This window comes from Gigantopelta aegis, chromosome 3, assembly GCF_016097555.1.
Source record: "Gigantopelta aegis isolate Gae_Host chromosome 3, Gae_host_genome, whole genome shotgun sequence".
Lineage (NCBI taxonomy): Eukaryota > Metazoa > Mollusca > Gastropoda > Neomphalida > Peltospiridae > Gigantopelta > Gigantopelta aegis.
The window spans coordinates 65,589,369-65,612,856 of NC_054701.1; positions in this window are offsets into that span (position 1 = coordinate 65,589,369).

A 23,488-nucleotide genomic window follows, 5' to 3' on the forward strand; every position below is an offset into this window, starting at 1 on the left:
GTACGTACCTACCTGCTTGTCTTTGTGTGCACGTCTGTCTGTCTCTGCGTCTGTCATTGTCTGTATGCTGGTGTATCTATCTATGTGTCTGTCTTTGTCTGTATGCACGTCTATCTGTCTATGTGTCTGTGTGTGCCTGCGTCTGGCATTGTCTGTATGCTGGTGTATCTATCTATGTGTCTGTCTTTGTCTGTATGCACGTCTATCTGTCTATGTGTCTGTGTGTGCCTGCGTCTGTCATTATCTGTATGCTGGTGTATCTATCTATGTGTCTGTCTTTGTCTGTATGCACGTCTATCTGTCTATGTGTCTGTGTGTGCCTGCGTCTGGCATTGTCTGTATGCTGGTGTTTCTATCTATGTGTCTGTCTTTGTCTGTATGCACGTCTATCTGTCTATGTGTCTGTGTGTGCCTGCGTCTGGCATTGTCTGTATGCTGGTGTATCTATCTAAGTGTCTGTCTTTGTCTGTATGCACGTCTATCTGTCTATGTGTCTGTGTGTGCCTGCGTCTGTCATTGTCTGTATGCTGGTGTATCTATCTATGTGTCTGTCTTTGTCTGTATGCACGTCTATCTGTCTATGTGTCTGTGTGTGCCTGCGTCTGGCAGTGTCTGTATGCTGGTGTATCTATCTATGTGTCTGTCTTTGTCTGTATGCACGTCTATCTGTCTATGTGTCTGTGTGTGTATAGGTCTGTCATTGTCTGTATGCTGGTGTATCTATCTATGTGTCTGTCTTTGTCTGTATGCACGTCTATCTGTCTATGTGTCTGTGTGTGTCTAGGTCTGTCATTGTCTGTATGCTGGTGTATCTATCTATGTGTCTGTCTTTGTCTGTATGCACGTCTATCTGTCTATGTGTCTGTGTGTGCCTGCGTCTGGCATTGTCTGTATGCTGGTGTATCTATCTATGTGTCTGTCTTTGTCTGTATGCTCCTGTATCTGACTATGTGTCTGTGTGTGTCTGGGTCTGTCATTGTCTGTATGCTGGTGTATCTATCTATGTGTCTGTCTTTGTCTGTATGCTCGTCTATCTGTCTATGTGTCTGTGTGTGTCTAGGTCTGTCATTGTCTGTATGCCGGTGTATCTATCTATGTGTCTGTCTTTGTCTGTATGCACGTCTATCTGTCTATGTGTCTGTGTGTGCCTGCGTCTGTCATTGTCTGTATGCTGGTGTATCTATCTATGTGTCTGTCTTTGTCTGTATGCACGTCTATCTGTCTATGTGTCTGTCTGTCTCTGCGTCTGGCATTGTCTGTATGCTGGTGTATCTATCTATGTGTCTGTCTTTGTCTGTATGCACGTCTGTCTATGTGTCTGTGTGTGCCTGCGTCTGTCATTGTCTGTATGCTGGTGTATCTACCTATGTGTCTGTCTTTGTCTGTATGCACGTCTATCTGTCTATGTGTCTGTCTGTCTCTGCGTCTGGCATTGTCTGTATGCTGGTGTATCTATCTATGTGTCTGTCTTTGTCTGTATGCACGTCTGTCTATGTGTCTGTGTGTGCCTGCGTCTGTCATTGTCTGTATGCTGGTGTATCTATCTATGTGTCTGTCTTTGTCTGTATGCACGTCTATCTGTCTATGTGTCTGTGTGTGTCTAGGTCTGGGCGGAAACTGGTTCAGTCGGAAGAGCGCTTGTCTGAGGTGCATACGTCGAAGGATCGAACTACCTCAATGGACTAATTCTCAAAGGCCGTGATACGTGCTGTCCTGATTATGGGAAAATACATGTACAAGATCCCTTACTGCTAATGGAAAAAAGGTAGCGGGTTTCCTCTCAGACTCCGTGTCATAAATTACCAAATGTTTGACATCCAACAGTTGATGCTTCATAAATCAATGCGATCTGGTGGTGTCGTTAAACAAAATTAACTTTAACTTGTATGTGTCTATTCGTACGCGTGTACATGAGTGTAAGTATGAAGGAGAAAGCGATGGATCGTTGAGGCAAGGGACCAAAACCACGTGTGGGACATAAACAGCGAAGGACAAACCAGTGACATGGCACTTTAACAAACCTAACCATAGAATGAGAAACCTAAAGGTCACCAATATATAAGGATCGTTTAGGTCAGGTCAGGTCAGGTTAGGTCAGGTCATAGGGTTTACGTGCATATTCAGAACAAGCTGTTGTAGCGCACGCCTGTCATGGGCACAGGTGCAAGCCTGGACCGGCTCCTCCGTCCAGGACAGCAGGAAAACGGTTGGGGTGGATGAGAGAAGGGACCGCCCGCGCTGGCAAGTGCAAAACAACACTATGCCTGGTGCTTATAAAACCTTTAGAGTAGACTCCAGGGCCCATATTTTCGAAGCAATCTTATCCTACGAAATAGTAAAATCATCGTAAACTATGACGTCACTATTGCGTGTGCTATAGTGACGTCACACCCTATGATGGTTTTACGATTTCATAGCGCTAAGATAGCTTCGAAAATATGGGCCCAGACTCTAATAGGGTTTGAGACAGTAACGTCATGGCAACGCCATACAAATTGCATGCATGTGACGTCATTTGAGATTGATTATAAGCACGGGCCCATCAGCCCGATCGGGGTCGATAGCGGGCGGGGGTAATTTTAGTGCTATTGAATTTTGAATATCCCGTAGGACGAAGGTCAAAAAGGAAAATATTGCGCAAAAACATTTCTTGGAGTAATTTTGGCGCGTTTTGGAACGGTTCATCGAAAGAGAAAGGGGAGCTGATGTTAATTTTGAACTTATTTTGCCAAACGTAGCTCATATTGGAACCAAGCGTATTGGTGGCCATTGTTGGCCTCCCGTAGTTGTCTTCTAGCTTTCGGCCCTTAATAGGGCATGGCTTTTTTCCCCGGGTTCTGTCCTTAAAAAGACATGACAAGGATCGTTTGACAAGACAGGCTCATATATAAGGATTAGAGAAGAATTTTGAATTGGAAAAAAAATCAAGACATTTCACCCATATGATCTTAATAGAAAATCAAAGTCACAAAGGAACGATATTTGGGGACACAACAACAATGCTGTCTATAATATTAAGCCGTATCTATAGACAGATTCACTTATGTTTTTCTGTGTAGCATGCAATTCAAGTACATGGACATGTATATATATGTATATAGGTATATTGTGTGTATGTAGGTATGCATACAGGTGTACAGACATATATCGTGTACATTGTTATCAGTGTGTGAATGTGAGGGGCGGATCTAGCTCAGTCAGTAGGTGAGGTGCTTGGATCGAATAATCGAAACCCCTTGGTGGACCCATCCTCTGATTGCATTTTTTCCCATCCCAACCAGTGCCCCATGTCTAGTATATCAAAGGCCGAGATATATACTGGTCTGTTTGTGGGGAAAGTACATATAAAATATGTTTCTGCTAATGGAAAAATGCAGCGAGTTGCTTCATCGACTATGTCAGAATGATTAAATGGTTGACATTCAACAGTCGATGATTAATTAAGCAATGTGTTCTGGTGGTGCTGTTAAACAACATAAAGTTTACCTTTAAAGGGACAGACCCTAATTTCAGTTCATAACAATAAACACTAAGTTTAGTTAATCTACAAACCTGTAACAGATTTGGATAGTTACAATTGAAGAAAACCTGAGTCTGTGACTTTGAAATGGTGAAATACCCTCTAAAAATAGACTAAAAAAGTAAAGTGTGTTTTATTTAACGACGCCACTAGAGCATATTGATTTTTGTAAAAAAACAGACTAAAACTCGACTCTGTAACTATTACTTCTCAGACGCACGTACGTTTTTAAAAATATGAGAAATGCATTTTGTGATATTAAAAACACCAGGATGACAAAAAACACTTCGAATGTACGGAAATTGATAATCTAAACCATAAATTCTAAGTAAAATTTGATTTCAGTGATCAAAAATGGCTATAATAGTCAAAAATATGCCTTAGTGTTTAAAAACTAGGGTATGTCCCTTTAAGTGTAAATGCATGTGTGTTTCAGCGAGTATACTTCATAACGTTGTACTCATTTGTGACAGTACTTGAACGTGGCGTGTTGAAATGCATTATGCATATTAATCAATTCCACTGAGAAAACACTAGTCATAATTACTTACATTTTAATAATAAACATCCTTTTTGGCAAAATAGACTTTACTGTTTTCTAATCACACGTAAAGGGTATTTTAGGTTCTGTCCAGTCCCTCGCGGTGAAAAACGAAATGTCGATCATTATTGCAGCACGAAAATGGACAAAAGTGGCGCATTCATATCTAACAATATGGTCATGTCAACCAGTACAGTGTTAATAGCTTCGTCGATAATAACTGAAGAAGGCAATTTCTAAACACACGGGGCGAGAAGAGTTTGAATGTGTAGCTGAAAGGGTTTCAACACGGGATTAAATGTGTTATCTGTTCCCTCCAAGTGGAGTGTGGTAAATGAGAGCTGTCAGTCAAACAGAGGTCGCTACAGTCTGGTTATGGGAGATAATATAGACTAGTTGTCAGGGTGGGGTTTTTTTTGTTTGTTTTTTTCAAATTTGTGCATCGGGATTGTAGTCCAGTGGTTAGGGTATTCACTCGAGAGACGATGGTTCAGCCAGCCGTTTTATCGCCAATGTTTGCGAACTATATTTTTTGACTGATTCCCGAAGTGGTCATTCGCTTTAACGACGTGAAGCGCTTAAACCAATGTAGCGGTCGTTTTTCTTTCCTACTCGGTCTGCCCCGAGTTCAACCAGCAAACGTTTCGCTAACGTTCGCGAACTATTTGATTGGTTCCCGACGTGACCATTTGGTTTACCGTGAACCGCAGAAACCTGTCTAGCGGACGTTTTTCTGCTCGGCCGGCTGAACTCGGCTCAGACCAGTGCCAAGTTCAACCAGTTAATGTTTCGCTAACGTTCGCGAACTATTTGATTGGTATCCGATGTGAACATTTGGTTTACCGCGAAGCGCATAAACCAGTCTAGCGGACGTTTTATTTTTTCTACTCGGCTGAACTCAGACCAGGTCTTTGTTGCACTCGAAAATTATCTTTTGCATGCATTCCAATTCAATAAATTCTGTTATGAAAATCACACAATGTGTTTTACGGTTTGATAGTTAATTGCAGTACTAGATGTAAATCAATGAGAAAGTAGCTAAAATTCGGATCATGAATAAAACTGATTTATATATTGGAATTTGTTTTATAAAAACGGAAAAACAAAATAGTGGCATGGTGTTGGGAATTGAAAACTGACGCTCATATTGAAGAAAATCTTAAATATTTCACAGTAGGCGAGTGATTTACAGCTAAGCTATATTATAACAACCAGTGTCCTCGTCTGGATAACGAATCATTGTTCACGAATGTACCTCGAACCCTATGAATGGTGATTTAATAACTTGTCAGATCACGACTCGCGGCCATTGGAAACCATTATTATATTCTCTGTTTTAATAAATATCCAAGTTCTGATAAGTAAATTATCACTCTTGCGTTCTCGCTAAAATGATTTAATAAGAATGTAAAGACTTCACGGGATATTTATATTTAATGATCAGAGATGGCATTCGATTGACAGCAGTTCCCGAGTTTTCAGGCGTTTTATGAAAAATAATACAGTTTTGATACAAAGTTTAAAGTTTGATTTTTTTTTAACGACACCACTAGAGCACATTGATTTATTAACCATCGGCATTGGATGTCAAACATTTGTAATTCTGATATGTAATAAGTTTTAATACATGTGTATGCCACTAGAGCACATTGATTTATTAATCATCGGCTATTGGATGTAAAATATTCAGTAATTCTGATATGTAATAAGTTTTAATGTATGTACATGCATTTTGTATTTTAATATTAATGCTCTCACCCTATTTTAATTACAAAAAAGAGTTGTTTTTCTTGTGGTACTATTATTGTTTTTAATGGTCATGCAATTATTTTAAGTAGTCTTTCACCCCAATTTCCAAAATAAAGATAATCCCAACTTCACGTAATAAATAAATAAATAAATAAATAAATAAATAAATAAATAAAAATAAATAAATAAATAAATAAATAAATAAATAAATAATAAATAAATAAATAAATAAATAAAATAAAATAAATAAATAAATGAAATAAATTAATAAGTTACGGTGTTTTCGAAATATTTAAATTCGGGGTAAACTGGTTATTACTTTGCTTCTCCCGAATGTTTTGGAGCCAGTGCATCTCCCCTTTGCATCATTCTCACTGTTCCACGCATACCATCGCAGGGTTTTTATTTGATTTTATTTGTCTCTTACAAAGCCATTGTACTACCTCCCGGCACTAACATACGTAGACGGTTCTCTCGCAGGCTTCATTAGATTTTTATTGCACACTATTCCTCAAAGAAATCATATCCAGAATACCTAACTAACGTCTGTTCTGTTTGAGCGGTTAACTAGAAAGCTCTAAAACCGCCAGTGACGTCAGAGAATCAATATGACTTTCTGGGAGCCATGTTTTTTAAAAAAGAAGAAAAAAAGCAGCCGACTAACTTTGAAAGAAAAATCTCTTCCCCACAGCAAATAGTGAATGGGCGTTTGATTGCTTATTACTGTCGCCGTGCACGTCTTGGACAAAGTGGCTCATTGGAGCACGGTACAGGCTATTGATTCTGCGGTGTTCATTTGAGTTTGATGAGTTCATCACGACGTTTGGCGGGGTCGCCTTCAGTGTTCTTCGTGGCAAGAAAACTTGAAATGTTTTGTAGTGCTCTCAAATGGGAGGCATGAAAACGAATTATTAACTTCGAGGGTCTTTGAAAGAAACGTTACGAGGGTGTTTGGAATGTAACAAGAGTGTACATGATGTTACAAGGGTGTTTGTGATGTTACAAGAGTGTTTGTGATGTTACAAGGGTGTTTGGGATGCTACAAGAGTAAATGGGATGTTACAAGGGTGTTTGTGATTAAACAAGAGTGTTTGGAATGTTACAAGAGTATATGTGATGTTACAAGGGTGTTTGTATTATTACAAGAGTGTATGGGGTGTTACAAGGGTGTATGGGATGTTACAAGAGTGTATGGGATGTTACAAGAGTGTATGGGATGTTACAAGAGTGTATGGGATGTTACAAGAGTGTATGGGATGTTACAAGGGTGTTTGTATTATTACAAGAGTGTATGGGATGTTACAAGAGTGTATGGGGTGTTACAAGGGTGTATGGGATGTTACAAGAGTGTATGGGGTGTTACAAGAGTGTATGGGGTGTTACAAGGGTGTATGGGATGTTACAAGAGTGTATGGGATGTTACAAGAGTGTATGGGGTGATACAAGGGTGTATGGGGTGTTACAAGGGTGTATGGGTGTTACAAGAGTGTATGGGGTGTTACAAGGGTGTATGGATTGTTACAAGGGTGTATGGGGTGTTACAAGAGTGTATGGGGTGTTACAAGAGTGTATGGGGTGTTACAAGAGTGTATGGGGTGTTACAAGAGTGTATGGGGTGTTACAAGAGTGTATGGGGTGTTACAAGAGTGTATGGGGTGTTACAAGAGTGTATGGGGTGTTACAAGAGTGTATGGGGTGTTACAAGGGTGTATGGGATGTGAATAAGGTGTATATGGTTTTACATGTGTGGAATGTCACAAGGCGTATGGTATGTTACTATAGGGCTGGTGTGAGGGTAATTTAAAATGATATGGTCAAAATATTCAAAATGACACAGAACACGTTTAGCGCCATCTACGATTCAACAACTGTACAGGGTGGTGTCGTGGTTAACCATCGGACATAAGGCTGGTAGGCACAGGGTTCGCAGCCCGGTACCGGCTTCCACCCAGAGCGAGTTTTAAATGACTCAGTGGGTAGGTGTAAGACCACTACGCCCTCTTCTCTCTCACTAACAACTAACCCACTGTCCTGTCAGACATCCCAGATAGCTGAGGCGTGTGCCCATGACAGCGTGCTTGAACCTTAATTGGATATAAGCACGAAAATAAGTTGAAATGAAAGGGGAATACGTTAGCTCCCTTCTATCCCACAGCCATCCAGGGTCAATGTTTCAGATATTAGTTATATCCATGTGTGCCCAACCCACTTCAAAATTCTCTCCGACGGGCATGTCCAATATTGACTTATACAGTTATTTGAAATACAGATGTCGGCATTACTACCATGTGGGTAACAAACTTCACTTACTGAAGCCAACATAACGTCTGCACTGATGGCATCAACAAAGGTCAAGCGCAGAAACTCATTGAGAAAAACCTTCACTACGACCTCGCAACCATTCAAGATTTGCTGCTAGAGGGCGTCACCTGGGACCGTTACATCGTTCTTTGCGCGGGTTCTTTATGAGATTCGCGTGTACAAGATTACCGTATTTCCTCTGCAAGTCGTACATGAGCATGTCAAACGTTTCTTCTGGGAATTCGAATGCCTCACTTTATTTATTTGTTGATGCTTCAATCAGACACACTGTATGTCCAAGGTTATGATGAAGACTATTTGCGGCAGATACCATCGTGTGTCTACTTGTAAGCGAATAGGGCCTATCTATAGTAAGACTTGGTGAGCAAGGGTAGAATGTAAGCTATTGCTGGCGTGTGTCTATCTTGGGAACACAAATATCTATGGTACTGTATTTAGAATGAAGACGATTGCGGTATATACCAAGATATATCTATTTTAGCATTGGTGATGTAGAGGTTATGGCATCGAACGTGAGACTGGCAGGTACTGGGTTCGTATCCCACCTGAGGCAATGGAGGATTTTTTCATGTCAGTATCGACTCCAACGCAGAGTGAGTGCACCGCTAGGCTCAGTGCGTATGTGTAAGGCCACATACACCGAGTTTTGTAATTGCCCCCGTGGTCCCTTGTCTGTAAAATCCAGTGATGCGGAAGTTCCGTTTTATAATTATGTAATTATATGGGGTAACGTTAGTAGGCCTACAGAGGACACCTGAGCTAGTATGGATGCACAACAGCAAATGCGTTTGTAATTTGGCATGTCGCTATCTGAAGGGTTTTCTATCAAATAATGCTGCAAGACTACATACCTTCGGGGAGGAATCTGATTCAATCTTTACAGTCTACGTTTGTTATTCTCAATCGGAGCAAACATTAGAAACAGTGTCCGGCAGAACATGCATGCCATAGGTCATTGGGACGTCTTATAAAATGTTTGCCGTAAAGGGACACACCCTAGTTTCAACCCGTTAAAATGCACACCAAGTTTAGTTAATCTACAGACCTGTAACACATTTGGATAAAGTTACAATCGAGTGAAACATGAGTCTGTGACTTTGAAATTGTGAAATACCCTCTAAAATAGACTAAAACTCGACCCCATAACTGTTATTTCTCAGACGCACATGCGTTTTTAAAAATATGAGAAATGCATTTTGTGCTATTAAAAACACCTGGATGACCAAAAACACTTCGAATGTACGGAAATGGATAATATAAACAATAATATCTACGTAAAGTATAATTTCAATTATCAAAAGCAGCTAAAATAGTTTTTAAAAATATGCCTTAGTGTTTAAAAACTAGGGTATGTCCCTTTAATGCAACTCGAACGACCTTTTTAGTTGTGAGTAGGAATGTAGGTGTTTTATTATTACAAATGTGTGTGTGGGGGGGGGGGGGGGGGGGGCGGAGAAGAACGATAGAGAAGTGATTTTCATGAGTTGGGTAGGATACAACAAACATTTGTTTTTAAAGATTGGCCTCGTTGGATGTTGTTACCAGAACTGGTATATGAAAAGCTGTGCTATTGTTTTTAACTTTGCAAAAATGCAAATATACTGCATTTTTGTAACTAATTATCCATAAGAAACCGGGACCAATTTCACAAACATTTCTCGTTTTGCACCTAACCGTAAATCTACGACTAAACCAAAATTCTTATTGCTATTAACAGTACAACTAATGTAGTTTGACGAACACATATTTTCTTTTCTTTTGTCCTTAAACTTCTCCATCTTCTGTAATAATGTGATTTTCTGAGTGAAATAGATGCCAAACACGTGTAAATGTATGACCAATATAACTGCTAGTCGCAGACGTTAATTTACGATGTTTTGTGAAACTGTCTCCAAATCCGGGATATATTGTGTCGATAAGAAGAAAGTATATTTGCAGGTAAAATCGCTTATTACATTTTATCCCTAGTGCTGTTTGTGAACTGTGGTGTATATAGAGAATAATACATGAGTGGCCGTTAGATACCATTTATCTAACAACGATCTGTTTTAAAATGTATCTAACGAGCGAAAGTGAGTTTGATACGTTTTTAAACAAGTTTTTCAAAAACCAGGCAAATTTAACATCTTTTTCGACTAAAAGTTATTTACGGCCGTTTCACTTGTAGCTGACTTACGCGTCACACACACACATGATTGTCAGGTTAATTATACGCCACAGTGTAATCGATTTCCATCGCGCGGGAGGTTTTATTGGACGTATGGCATTGGTGACCTGGACATCACCTAGGAGCAGCCAGTCATATGTCTTGAAATTGTTAACACACGTATATGTGTTAACAACTATGTGTTATCAAAAATGACACATGATGTTCTCACCAACGGGTGTGTAAGAACTATTTGATGGTAATTAGTGTGTAGTGTTCATATTTCATCAAATGATCATACTTTCGAAATACAACACTTTATTTCTGAAACTTATCAGTATACATTCTTTTGATCGTCAGTATATTTTAGGAGAGAGACGAGATTCGATACAAATAAACAAATGGACCCACTCCTAGATTATTAATATACCCCATCACGAACGAACGGATGGATGCACGGACGGACCGATGAGTGTGCGGATGGATAAATAGTTAGGTAGGTAGGTAGGTGAGTGGGTGGGTGAATGGGTGGGTGGATGGATGGGTGGATGGATGGATGGATGGATGGATGGAAGGATGAATATATAGACTAACATACACAGATATAAAATAAAAATAAAAGAAAGAAAGAAGGAATATTTTGTTTAACGACGCCCTCAATAGATATAATTAGATAGAAAACCCGCTGCCGTCACTAAGTTGGCTACTCTTTTCGATTAACAGCAAAAAATCTTTAATATGCTGAACCCACAGACAGGATAGAACATACCATGACCTTTGTTACGCCAGTTGTGCGCTGGCTGTCGCGAGAAATAACGCAATGGGACCATGAAATATAAATACACCCATTTTTTATTTTTTAATCGGGGATTGGTTCCCTGGTTCACTGTCTTTGGATTCGCCCTTATTAATTGGAAATAAGCACGGATATATACATATATATTAAAATGAAACGAAACGTCAACACGTTATTGTTATGAAGGACGCTAGTGTATGAAGACCTATATGGATGTTGTGCAGGTCACTATCAATGCGGTCGCCCATGCGTGGATATTGGATTAAGTTAGGTGGGTATCACAAATGTTTGTGAGTAACATGCATGTTGAAAAGATAATTACAAGCTGCGGTTTGTTGCTTTGTCCGACTCATGGCGGATGACTGCTACAACAGACGGTGTGTGACATACCTTTATACTTTTTAAGTAGAAAACTACAGGACCCATATTCACAAAAAGGTGTAAATTTACGTCTACGACTAGCACTTACGTCTGCCGTAGATTTACGTTTACGTGCAAGAAGCACCTTATTCTCAAAGACGGTCGTAAATGTAAACGTAACTTATTTGGACGTAAATCTACGATTTAACACTCTCAAGGAGTAATTAATAAAAACACATTACAAACGATGGCTACCGGGTAAATAACAAATGCGCAAAATGCGATTTTGTTTGTCGTATGCTAACAATAACACCGCGACCAGTGAACCATGGCATTTTGGTATTGGTGGGGATCCTTAAAAAGGAAAAGATAACTCAGGAGAAATTGGCCGAGTCGAAAACATCCGTTCGATCACCAACAAAAATATGTTCAATCCGTGGGCGTTCGTCATCGCAAACTGCTTCATTTATTGGAAATGCTGCTAGTTTCCATAATAATAGTAAATAACGGCGATCGTGCTTGATTTATTATATGTACACAACTTACGTGCAGCGTTAGTTGCAACCTGAGGCACTCTTATATTTACGTCTAACTTTACACGTAACTTACGTATTCGTTGTTTCGTGAATAGCACTTCAGTTTTAGATTTACCGTTACGTGTAAAACTAGGCTTACGATGTTTTGTGAATATGGGTCCTGGTCTGTTTAACTGGGGTTACATGGTGCTTTCGCCTCCTGCCCCGGAATTGGTCACTGGCGAAGTCCGAGGCTAAATCCGAGGTGGGCGTGCCTGAACCTCTGTGGATATGGGCACGTAAATAGAGTTCCCATCCCATGGTGCTTTCGTTAATAGTATTAAAGGTACTTCGTCCTACGTAAAACAATGTCTTGCTTCTTTTGCCCCGAATCGCCCATTGGCAATGTCAGAGACTGAGTCCGGGGTAGGCGTGCCTGAACCCCTGTGGATATGGGCACGTTAATAGAGTTCCCGTCCCGTCCCGTGTCTTGCTTCAAACGGTTAGGTCAGGTCATAAAAAGTAGGTTATAGACGTGGTTAAGACATTGCAGATTGCATTTAAATAAGACTTTTACCCACAGTTTCTTTGGTCACCAGTAGAAAAAAGTGTGTGGCAAATGCATACTGGAGTTGGGGACTTTTTGCATGCATGAGAGGTCCACTAAATCACCCTTCATATTTAGTGAGGGGACCACCTGGGCCATCATAAAAATCAGGGTAGACATTCTGATTCCTGGCAATACGTGAGAAATTTGACCTTATGTACAAAATCAACATGTGGAAAAAGTGATCGAAAATTAGTGGTAGGGGAAATTTAATTTGATATAACTCTGTGAGATATCAATATATCATAGCATATCACCAATCAAAATGAAGCCAGCAGTGTCCCCTACAAGACACAAATTCCATAAAGACATTTTGGATTGGATAATTTTAATAAAATCCAAAATTGTTTGATTTTTTTTTGCTGAGGGTATAAATTTCTTTGAATCTGTTTAATTATCACCGTAGTCATTAACCACATATCCGACGCTACGTAACAGTAATTATATGTTGATTTTTGTTTGTTTAACGACACCACTAGAGCTCATTGATTTATTAATCATCGGCTACTGGATGTCAAACATTTGATAATTCATACATATTGTTTTAGAGAGGAAACCCGCTACATTTTTCTATTAGTAGCAAGGGCTCTTTTATATGCACCATCCCACAGACAAAATAGCACATACCATGGCCTTTGATATACCAGTTGTGGCGCATGGGTTGGGTTATATGTTGAGTGTGTCGTTAAATTAAACGGGGCGGGACGTAGCCAGTGATAAATCGCCCTTCTGATGCGCGGTCGGTCTAGGATCGATCCCCGTCATCCCAGCCAGTGCACCACGACTGGTGTATTAAAGGCTGTGGTGTGTGCTATCCTGTCTTTGGGATGGTGCATATAAAAGATCATATGATACTAATGGAAAATATAATGGGCGTCCTCTCTAAAACTATATGTCAGTATTACCAAATGTTTAACATCCAATAGCCGATTATTAATAAACCAATGTGCTCTTGTGGTGTCGTACACCTAAACCAACTTTTTAAAAACTTCAAAATAATAATTCTTTATCGTTTCTTCTGCATTTTTGTCGGGTACTCTACAAAACAAACATTTCAGATGTTATCCGAGGACGAGTAAATACTTGTGTATCATGACCAGGTGAAGTGTTCTCAGTTGTCACACGTTCTGACGATTCAAAAGAAAGAATTTGAAAACTTTCTCCTAGAGAGGTTTCGCAAGCACACTGTTACTGTTACGGATAATTATAGTTCACCATTTTGAGTGTCGTTTGGTGACGTCACAGCATATGCGTTCGAGACGGGTATCCCCCCCCCCCCCCCCCCCACCCCCGGTCCTGGAGAAAATGCTCAAATGTATGGGGAAAAAACGATAGAGAAATTCGGGGGAAATTAGCTGGCCTGAACACTGTTTTTTTACACTGTATTTCCACCATTCTACCACAATATTAGTTGCAACCCATGTAACATGAGTGGCAATTCGTTTATAACCCTATATAGCAGCATGGAAGTAATGTTAATATGAATAAATGTTGTAATCCATATTCGGACACTTTTATGTAATTCGGGGAAAAATCATCCTGCCCCCCCCCCCCCCCCCCCCCCCCCATACACACACACCTTCCACAATAGAAACAGCAATTTGTTTCCCTCTTTTTACGTAATACATTTCGTGGATAATTTATAAATAATATAAATATATATATAAAAATAATATAATTTAAAATAATAATAATAATAAATAAATAAATAAATAACACTTCCGAGAATGTCGCCATCTTTAATTCACTAGCGGTGCCGGTTTGCGAAACTAGCTACACGATTAGTAATGTTAAGGATTCATATTGGGCCGAAGTTACGAAGCCTGTTTCTGTTAAACGCAGGTGTTTAAGTATTGCAAATGTATTCAATTACACGCGTGTAAGACGCCAAAAGGTTTTGCAAATTTGACCCATTATGATGAGTTAAGCCCCGGTCACACTGTCAAGGATCGTCTGGCCGGATCCACGACGGATAAAAACCTCACGGATGACCCCGGATAGTGGTACAACCGCGGTCCCCTACGGATGCACCACGACGGATAAACCAAGGATTATTAAGGATAGGGTTATTAGTTGATAACGGGGGTCGCTACGGGTCGCTACAGATCGCTAAGGTTCGGTACAGTTTAGTACGGACCACAACGGATTGTCACGAATGATGCCGGATCGTATCCGTGGCTAACCCTGCGTCCTGATCCTTGACAGTGTGACCGGGGCTTTATCGGTATCCGTAACAGTAATGGTGTGATTGCGAAACTTCTCTAATCTGGAAAACGTGCGCTGACTGAACTTGGGGCTGGCGTGTGCCAACGGTCACACCAAGTCACTGTTAAGAGTTTTCATAGATACCAGCCCTAAGTTCAGCTAGCAAATGTTTCGCTAACGTTCGCGAACTATATGATTGGTTCCAGAAGTGGTAATTCGGTTTACTGTGTAGCGTAAAATCAGTCTAGGCGAACGTTAGCGACAAGCGGTTGACTGAACTTACGCCAGGACAACCAAGAACGCACAAGATGCACTTAAATTAATATTCTAAGAAACAAAAAGTATTTTTCAACCAGAGATATTGTACATGTTTTTTTAGAGGACTGGCTACTTTTAATCAGGGTTTGAAAATATCGTCGGCACCGACGGCAATTGCCGTAGCTGCGATATAAATTGCTTTACAAATATCAGGTTCTGGTGGGGGTTTGTTCTTTTTATTTTTTTTGGTTTTTTTTTTTCAGGTTTTTTTTTTGGGGGGGGGGGGGGGGGTGATTTTTTTTTTTTTTTTTTTACCGCTGATGACAAATTATTGCCGTCGGATGAATGGATAATCTTTGGTTTTAATTTTATGTTTATTTCATAAGGTTTGAAATTGCAGTAGACAGATTCAAAATTACAGTAAACAGATTCAAAATTGCAGTAGGCAGATTCAAAATTGCAGTAGTTAGATTCAAAATTGTAGAAGGCAGATTCAAAATTGCCATAGTGAGCATTTTGCCTATGGCAAAAACCTTTTCAAAACCAATGGCAGTTAATAAAACTTTTTTTTTTAAAGTTCGAGCCCTGTTTTTAATGTTAGTACGTACAATTATTCACCATCCACCCATGCAAATAAACCCATTTTATCAGCATCCTTTTTATCTCAGTATAATAAAATCCACAGGCAACATAGGAGTCTCGTCGCCACTTATGTTTGTAAAAAGAAAAGATGAAGATACAAACTGCAGAAAGAATGGATTAAATAGGTTCATAACATAATACATTTTCAAAAACATAAAACCTTGCTCTTAGATCTTATCTTTGTATTGTGACGATGTTCCGCGGTTTTTTCTCATTGCTTAAACAACTTTCAATTTCTTTTCTTTGTTTGTTTAAACTTCACTCCACTAAACTTTAATTTACGGTCAATAAGCAACTTCCATTGACTGCAATGGCATGTTCTTATAAAGAAACCCCCTGCCTTGTATCAACTTGCTTCATCCACACATTAAATGTTGTAAGCTTTACGTTAAAGCAGCGGAGGCATGTAAAAATCATATTTAAAGCTGCAATCTCGGTTTCCATTCCTGAAATGTTTTCTTATTGTGTCAAAAGAAGAAGAAAAAAGCTAAGTGATCTATTCTATCTGTCTACCTATAAAACAACAAGGGGTCGTTTATATGGATCGTCCCATAGGCGAGAATATCATACAACGGCCTTTGATGGCCCAGTCATGGGGCACTAGATGGGATGAGACAAAGGGAAAAAAAAACCCGAGTCTATAGACGGTCATCTATCCTGCGATCCTTCGCACCTCAGGAACCGCGGCGCATTTACCACTAAAAGTTAAAGTTACAGTCTGTTTTGTTTAACCACACCACTGGAGCGCTGATTTATTAATAATCGGCTATTGGATCTCAAACATTTGGTATTTTGTTTTACCATATAGTCTTAGAGAGGAAACCCGCTACATTTTTTTTCCATTAGTAGAAAGGGATATTTTATATACACCATCCCATAGACAGGATAGCACATACCACGGACTTTGATATACCAGTCGTGCTGCACTGGCTGGAACGATCGATAGCCCAATGGGCTCACTGACGGGGATCGATTCTAGACCGACCAGCATCAAACGAGTGCATTACCACTTGGCTACGTCCCGCTCCTCGCTACCACTAAGTTAGAAGTCAATACACAACATAATGTTGCGAATCGATTAAAAAAGTTATGATTTGATGATCCATGGTTACGATCTAAACATCAAAGCGAAACAGTCCAGTTGCGATTGACACTACAGAGACTCATGCACCATGACATAAGCCTACCTAATTATGACGGCTTCCTGCATTTACCATAGTTTGACGCCCAATAGCCGATGTATTTTTCGTGCTGGGGTGTCGTTAAACATTCGTTCATTCATAAGTATGACTGAAACATAAAATGCAGAGTCCAACAGCCGCAAAATAAGTGTTATTCAGATATCGTTTTGGATTTTTTTTAAACCTGGTTTAAGATTATGTAAGAACAGAATATTACATTTGTATACATTAGATTCCATTTATCTTCTTTGGCTTGTTAGATAACGTTTGAAACAGCATGTTCTAAGATAAATAGTATCTTATGGCAACGTATGTGAGATTCTCTTCAACTACCGTATGCGGTGCATTGAATCCATTCATCATATTTTTTTTTTTTTTTTTTTTTTTATATGTGCTTTTTTTTAACGACATTACTGAAGCACATTGATTTATTAATCATCAGCTACTTGATGTCAAACATTTTGTACTTTTGATATCTAGTCTTAAAGAAGAAATCAGCTATATTTTTTTTTCATTAGTAGCAAGGGTTATTTTATGATATGGACCATCCCACAGGCACGATCGCACATACAACAGCCTTTGATATACCAGTCGCGGTGCACTGGCTAGAACAAGAAATAGCCCAATGGGACCACCGATGGGGATCGATCTTAAACCGACTGCGCATCAGGCGAGCGTTTTACCACTGGGCTACATCTCGCTCCTCCGTAGAAAGAAAGAAGTGTTTTATTTAACGACGCACTCAACACATTTTATTTACGGTTATATGGCGTCAGACATATGTTTAGGACCACACAGATTTTTTTTAGAGGAAACCCGCTGTCACTATATGGGCTACTCTTTTACGACAGGCAGCAAGGGATCTTTTATTTGCGCTTCCCACAGGCAGGATAGCACAAACCATGGTCTTTGTTGAACCAGTTATGGATCACTGGTCGGTGCAAGTGGTTTACACCTACCCATTGAGCCTTGCGGAGCACTCACTCAGGGTTTGGAGTCGGTATCTGGATTAAAAATTCCATGCCTCGACTGGGATCCGAACCCAGTACCTACCAGCCTGTAGACCGATGGCCTGCCACGACGCCACCGAGGCCGGTCTCCTCCGTAGAATTTCACGTCCTATATCTAAACAAGCTTCTAGTGTATCGTCCTGAGCACACAGTTCATACGTCTAGACTTTAAAGTTTAACATGCTAGTCCCGGAGAGAAAAAAAATAAACACTGTTTTTATTGCCGATTAGAAGTATGGGCTCTTTTAAACGCATACTGCTACTACCAGGATAGCACATACCACAGTCTGATATACGAGTCGTGAAGAACTGGTCGATACAAATCGTGGATCGAAGACGTAGAATATTCCATCATCTTATGACAAATGACACCTCATGCCATTGCGCTAACCACTGAACTACCATGGCCGTACTTTTACCTAGGCTGTTCCGGAATTGATTATAGGTGGGTGGGGGTGAGGGGGAGCGGAAAGCAAATTAAGATGCAGTAATACAGTCTTCGCCAGCTAATCAAAACTGTAACGTATAAACCACGAGTGTATTTTCCAATGGGGGAGGGGGAGTGGGGAGTGCCGCCTTCATACAGCCCCTCCCGCTATTTGTGGCTACATTTAGGCTAGCACCTACCGTACTGTCTGAATTTGGTGGTTCCAGAATTGATCACAGGGAGATGAAAGGAACAGTAATAATTATGTTATGCCTCGTGGGGTCGTTGTGATTCCCCTCCCTCCACCTGTGCAATCTCGGTTTAAATACACTTTTATTTATGGGTGACCGGCCTCGGTGGTGTCGTGGTTAAAACCTCGGACATAAGGCTGCTACGTGGTACTGGGTTCGCAGCCCAGTACCCGCTTCCACCCAGAGCCAGTTTTAACGACTCACTGGGTAGGTGTAAGACCAATACTCCCTCTTCTCTCTCACTAAATGCAAACAACTAACAACTAACCCACTGTCCTGGACAGATAGCCCAGATAGCTGAGGTGTGTATGTGTCCAGGACAGCGTGTTTGAACCTTAATTGGATATAAGCACGGAAATAAGTTGAAATGAAAATATATTTTTTTTATGGGTGGTGGGTATACAAAGAAAAAATACCCCACCCCACTCCATTATAGGCTTTTTGATCTCATTTAGAACGCAACAGGTTTGTTTTTGTCTGGTCTCAGTGCAGCGATGTCTGTTTAGTACAGCTGCTGAAGAACAGTGGATATTGAAAAATAAATTTCAAGTTACGTTAATCTAATTAAATCTTAACGTTTCACTGGTTTTGAGGTAAGATATTTTAAGTAAGCGTCTGTTTTTAATTTGGCTGTGATCATTTTCGGCATACGCATTTTGGACGCAATATTTATCGCCTTGACTTTGATGCAATCTAAAGTTTTCTACGTGCCCAACAGAAATCGTGTTATTGAAATGGAACTTACCTTTATATCCGGGTTTCACAAAATGTTCAATTTTCGTTCTTTCTTTATTTTTCGTATATAGCTTTCGTCTGAGGACACCGTGATCATTGAATACACATCCGATAACACTTGTTGGAACTTCTGCAGCCGTTGTATATCTGTCAGCAGCATACACAAGTCGTGTGGTCCCTTTAACGATTTGACACTTCGATTACAAACGTACGTAAATATTAACACTCCCTCTCGGTGTTTGGCACTCGCCGAAACATTTCAATCAGACACGGGGCCGGGTTTTTGCGAAACATCACGAATACATGCACAACTACTTATCGCCACAGACGATCTGTTCACTGACTGATAGACTCGTAATAGGGGAGAAACAGACACAGATTTCCGACGATCGACGTTTTGTAATCCTGCCCACTGTCATTTAATAAACGTTCATTGGCGGGATGTTGTTCGTAACCCGGGCGGTGTGCTAATTGTAATTTAAAGGTGTAGTTCCGCTTTTTCAAAGTTGAAGTTTGTTTTCTTTAGCGATGCCTCTAGAGCACGTTGATTCATTAATCATCGACTACTGGATGTCAAACATTTGGTAATTTTGACTCGTAGTGTATAAAGGAAATCTGCTACTTTTTGCAGCTACCATTTTCCATTTACTTTCAACGTGCTTGTGTCGCAGGATCGAACCACCTCGGTGGACTCATTCAACTGATGTTTTTTTCTCATTCCAACTAGTGCGCCACAACTGGTCAAATACCGTTGTATGTGTTTTCTGGTCTATGGGAAAGTGCATATAAAACATCCTTTCCCAAATGTTTGACATCCAATAGCCGATGATTAATTAATCAATGTGCTCCAGTGGTGTCGTTAAAGAAAACAAACTTTAAACTTTCAACCCAGATAAAGAAGTGTCTTCTAAGGTAATCGTGTTTGAAAATTAAACTGATGAACAAGAATAAAGGAGAATAGTAATATATATATTACACATTTACATAAGTCTCAGCATTAAAACGTAATATCCAAAATTAGTGCTTTAATATTTCATTAGTTGTTATCGGGAGCACCAATGGGGGATGGGGGGGGGGCTTCTCGCTCTCCTCTCTCCCCCCTCTATCGATCTCGCTCTCGTCCTCTTCTCTCTATCTCCCGTCCTTCGCTAAAATCTCTCGCTCGCTCCTCTCATCTCTCACTCTCCGCTACTCTCTCCTCGCCTCCAAATCTCTCTCCCTTATCTATCCGCTCTCTATCTCTCTCCCTCCCTCTTATTCTCCCCTCTCTCCTCTCGTGTCCTCTCCCTCTCCTCCCCCTCCTCCCTATCTCTCTCTCTCTCTCTCTCTGTGTGTCGCTCTGTGTTCTCTACTCAGCATTTTTTCTTTACAAAAACACAAAACTGACAGATTAGCCATACACTTTATTGTTCATTAAACAATAAAAGAAAGAAAAACGAAAACGAAAAACGAAAACAAATCCCGTTCAAAACGTCTTCGTTACGTCGACAATCTGGTCCACAGAATCCTTGTACAGGCATATATTTCAGTATTCGAATTTCGATTCAGTTCAGATGATAACAAAAAGGCCGACCACCTTACATACACCAACGATGTGTTTCTATGTATTTCTATATACATAACTTCAGCTGTTTACCGTGTATACAAAGTATGTGTATTGAAGTTAACCCATTAATGTCTATACAATAAGCACAACAAAACAAGTCGTATTCGTGGTTTACTTGACACACCGTCACATACTTCATTTGTGCAACAATACGTGAAATCATTGAATGGGAAAAGTAGAATGAAACAGGTGTACGAATATACAGGGAAGTCAGTAGATATATAGGGTGAAACGGAAAGAGACAGGACAGAGAAACCACACACACACCACACACACACACACCACACACACAACACACACACCACGGAGAAGAGGAGAGAGGAGGATAACGACGGAGGAGAGGAGAGGAGGAGGAGAGAGAGAGGAGAGAGAGAGAGACAGGACAGCAGAAAAGACAGACAGGACAGACAGGACAGAGGAGATGGGAGGGAGAAGAGGGAGGGGGGGAGATAGACATAGAGGAGTAGGAGGGAAGAGAGATACATGTAGATATAGATAGGGAGGAGGGGGGGGGGGAGGAAAAGAAAGAGGGAAGAGAGGATCGTTAGGGAGAGAGTAAGACAAATAGAGGAGAGTAGAGAGGAGAGAGAGAGAGAGGAGCGAGGAGAGAGAGGATGAGGAGAGAGAGAGGGAGAGAGAGAGAGAGAAGAGAGGGTGGTGGGGAGAGATTGAAAGGGATGTAGGGAGAGAGAGATGCAATTATAATCAGCACAAACATATATCAGTAGCTGTGTGGTAGTGCGTTCGCTCGAGATATGATAGGCTGTTGTATTAATCCCCTTCAGTAGACCATATTAGGGTTTTTTATGTTTCCCATCCCAGTTACCCACAACTGGTACATCAAATGTAAAACTATGTGTTGTCCTGACGGTCGAATACAGAAGTAAAACTAATGATCTATTGCTGCTTTTTAATTAGATTTGTCTCTGCTGGACACCAAACAGCCATAATTAAAAATGTAAGATTCTTTTCCCTTCAATTTATTAATATAATCCGCGATATGGGTGTTACGGCACATGTAACGAACTAAGCGTGTTTCTTCTCACCAGTTGTTTATTGAACAAGGTAGATATTATAGTACTGAAAGGTCGTAACGGAAATGTCAGATGTGTGATCAGAATAATATAGAGGATGAATATCACTTTATTTTGACATGTCCATTGTGCATGCAATTACGTTCAATATATATATCTAAATCCATTTTATAATTACTGTTTTGTAATAGGCGTCTTGATTGGTTAAAATGCTATCACGTGATCTAAAAAACCCAACGTTCATTCTTCCATGAACGTGAAAACTGCACTTTTTCGGTAAACAACGGAATCCCAGAGGATTCCATCATTTCTATTTTTATCCCAATTTCGTCTGCACTGTGACAGTGACAATTCAGGCTTTAAACGATTCCGGTTTTGAACTGAGACACATAATGTATATGACAGGCCACAGAAACTATGCTTCTATTAGAAATTATAGCAGAGAATGCTCAACAAATCAAAAGAGAGACATGAGCGCAGCTCTGTCACATTTGACAAAAACACCAAATCGACAACTTACACGCGCGAAAACACATACGCCTTCGTGCACAATTACGCTACCTGTCCTTTCCGAGAATAATATCACACAATCACAAACTTCCTCTGAAATCCACACACACTGTAACACTGAAATCACTTTATCCCTTTCAAGTCAGTCTTCACATTAATTTTCACTAAATCAACTTTTGACAACTGCAATTTTAATATAGTAGATAAATCTTCTAAATAATTTGACGGTCTCCCTCATCTTGATTAGTTCAAAATGCATACTCTAGCCGTTTTACAACAGATCTTCCATTTAAGTAGGTTATATCAAGTTCAAGTTCTTTTATTGCTTTATAGATCGTTCAATTCTTAATTTATTATCGTTTGATATTTTTGAAAAAAAATGTTTGCGTTATCAGATGATGTTCAATTATTTTAAATTTTATAAAGTTTTATCCACATTTGATTCAGAAAATTAAAATTTATAAAACCTTATGTAAATCATTATCGGAGATTTGACGGAAAAAAACCCGAATGTAACTTTCTAAGGGAATTCCCTTATTTGTGTATTGATACAGTTGTAAATCATTGTGGAATAGAGTTCGACTGGGTTTTTTAATATAGTTTTGTATAATGGCAATATTAATGCTACGCCATTCATACAGTGTGTAAAACGGTTTTGGTGTTTATCATCGCATGAACGTCTAAAATATAACGTTCAATTTTTAAATTAAGAAATACTACTGGCGCACACCTTGTGCAATTATTGTCTGTTCAAAACAGAAAATAATTCTGTAATATTGGTAAATATTTAAAACTTGCACTATGTTTACGTTCTCAATATATTTAATTGTCCATCCTCCAATTATGCGCCACTTGTCAAATGTTATTGATTTGTATATAAAATGTATGCCTATGAGCCGTAAGGCTTAAAGGGACATACCCTAGTTTTTAAACACAAAGGCATATTTTTGACTATTAGAGCCGTTTTTGATAACTGAAATCATACTTTACTTAGATTTTATTGTTGAGATTATCCATTTCCGTACATTCTAAGTGTTTTTGGTCATCCTGGTGTTTTAATATCACAAAATGCA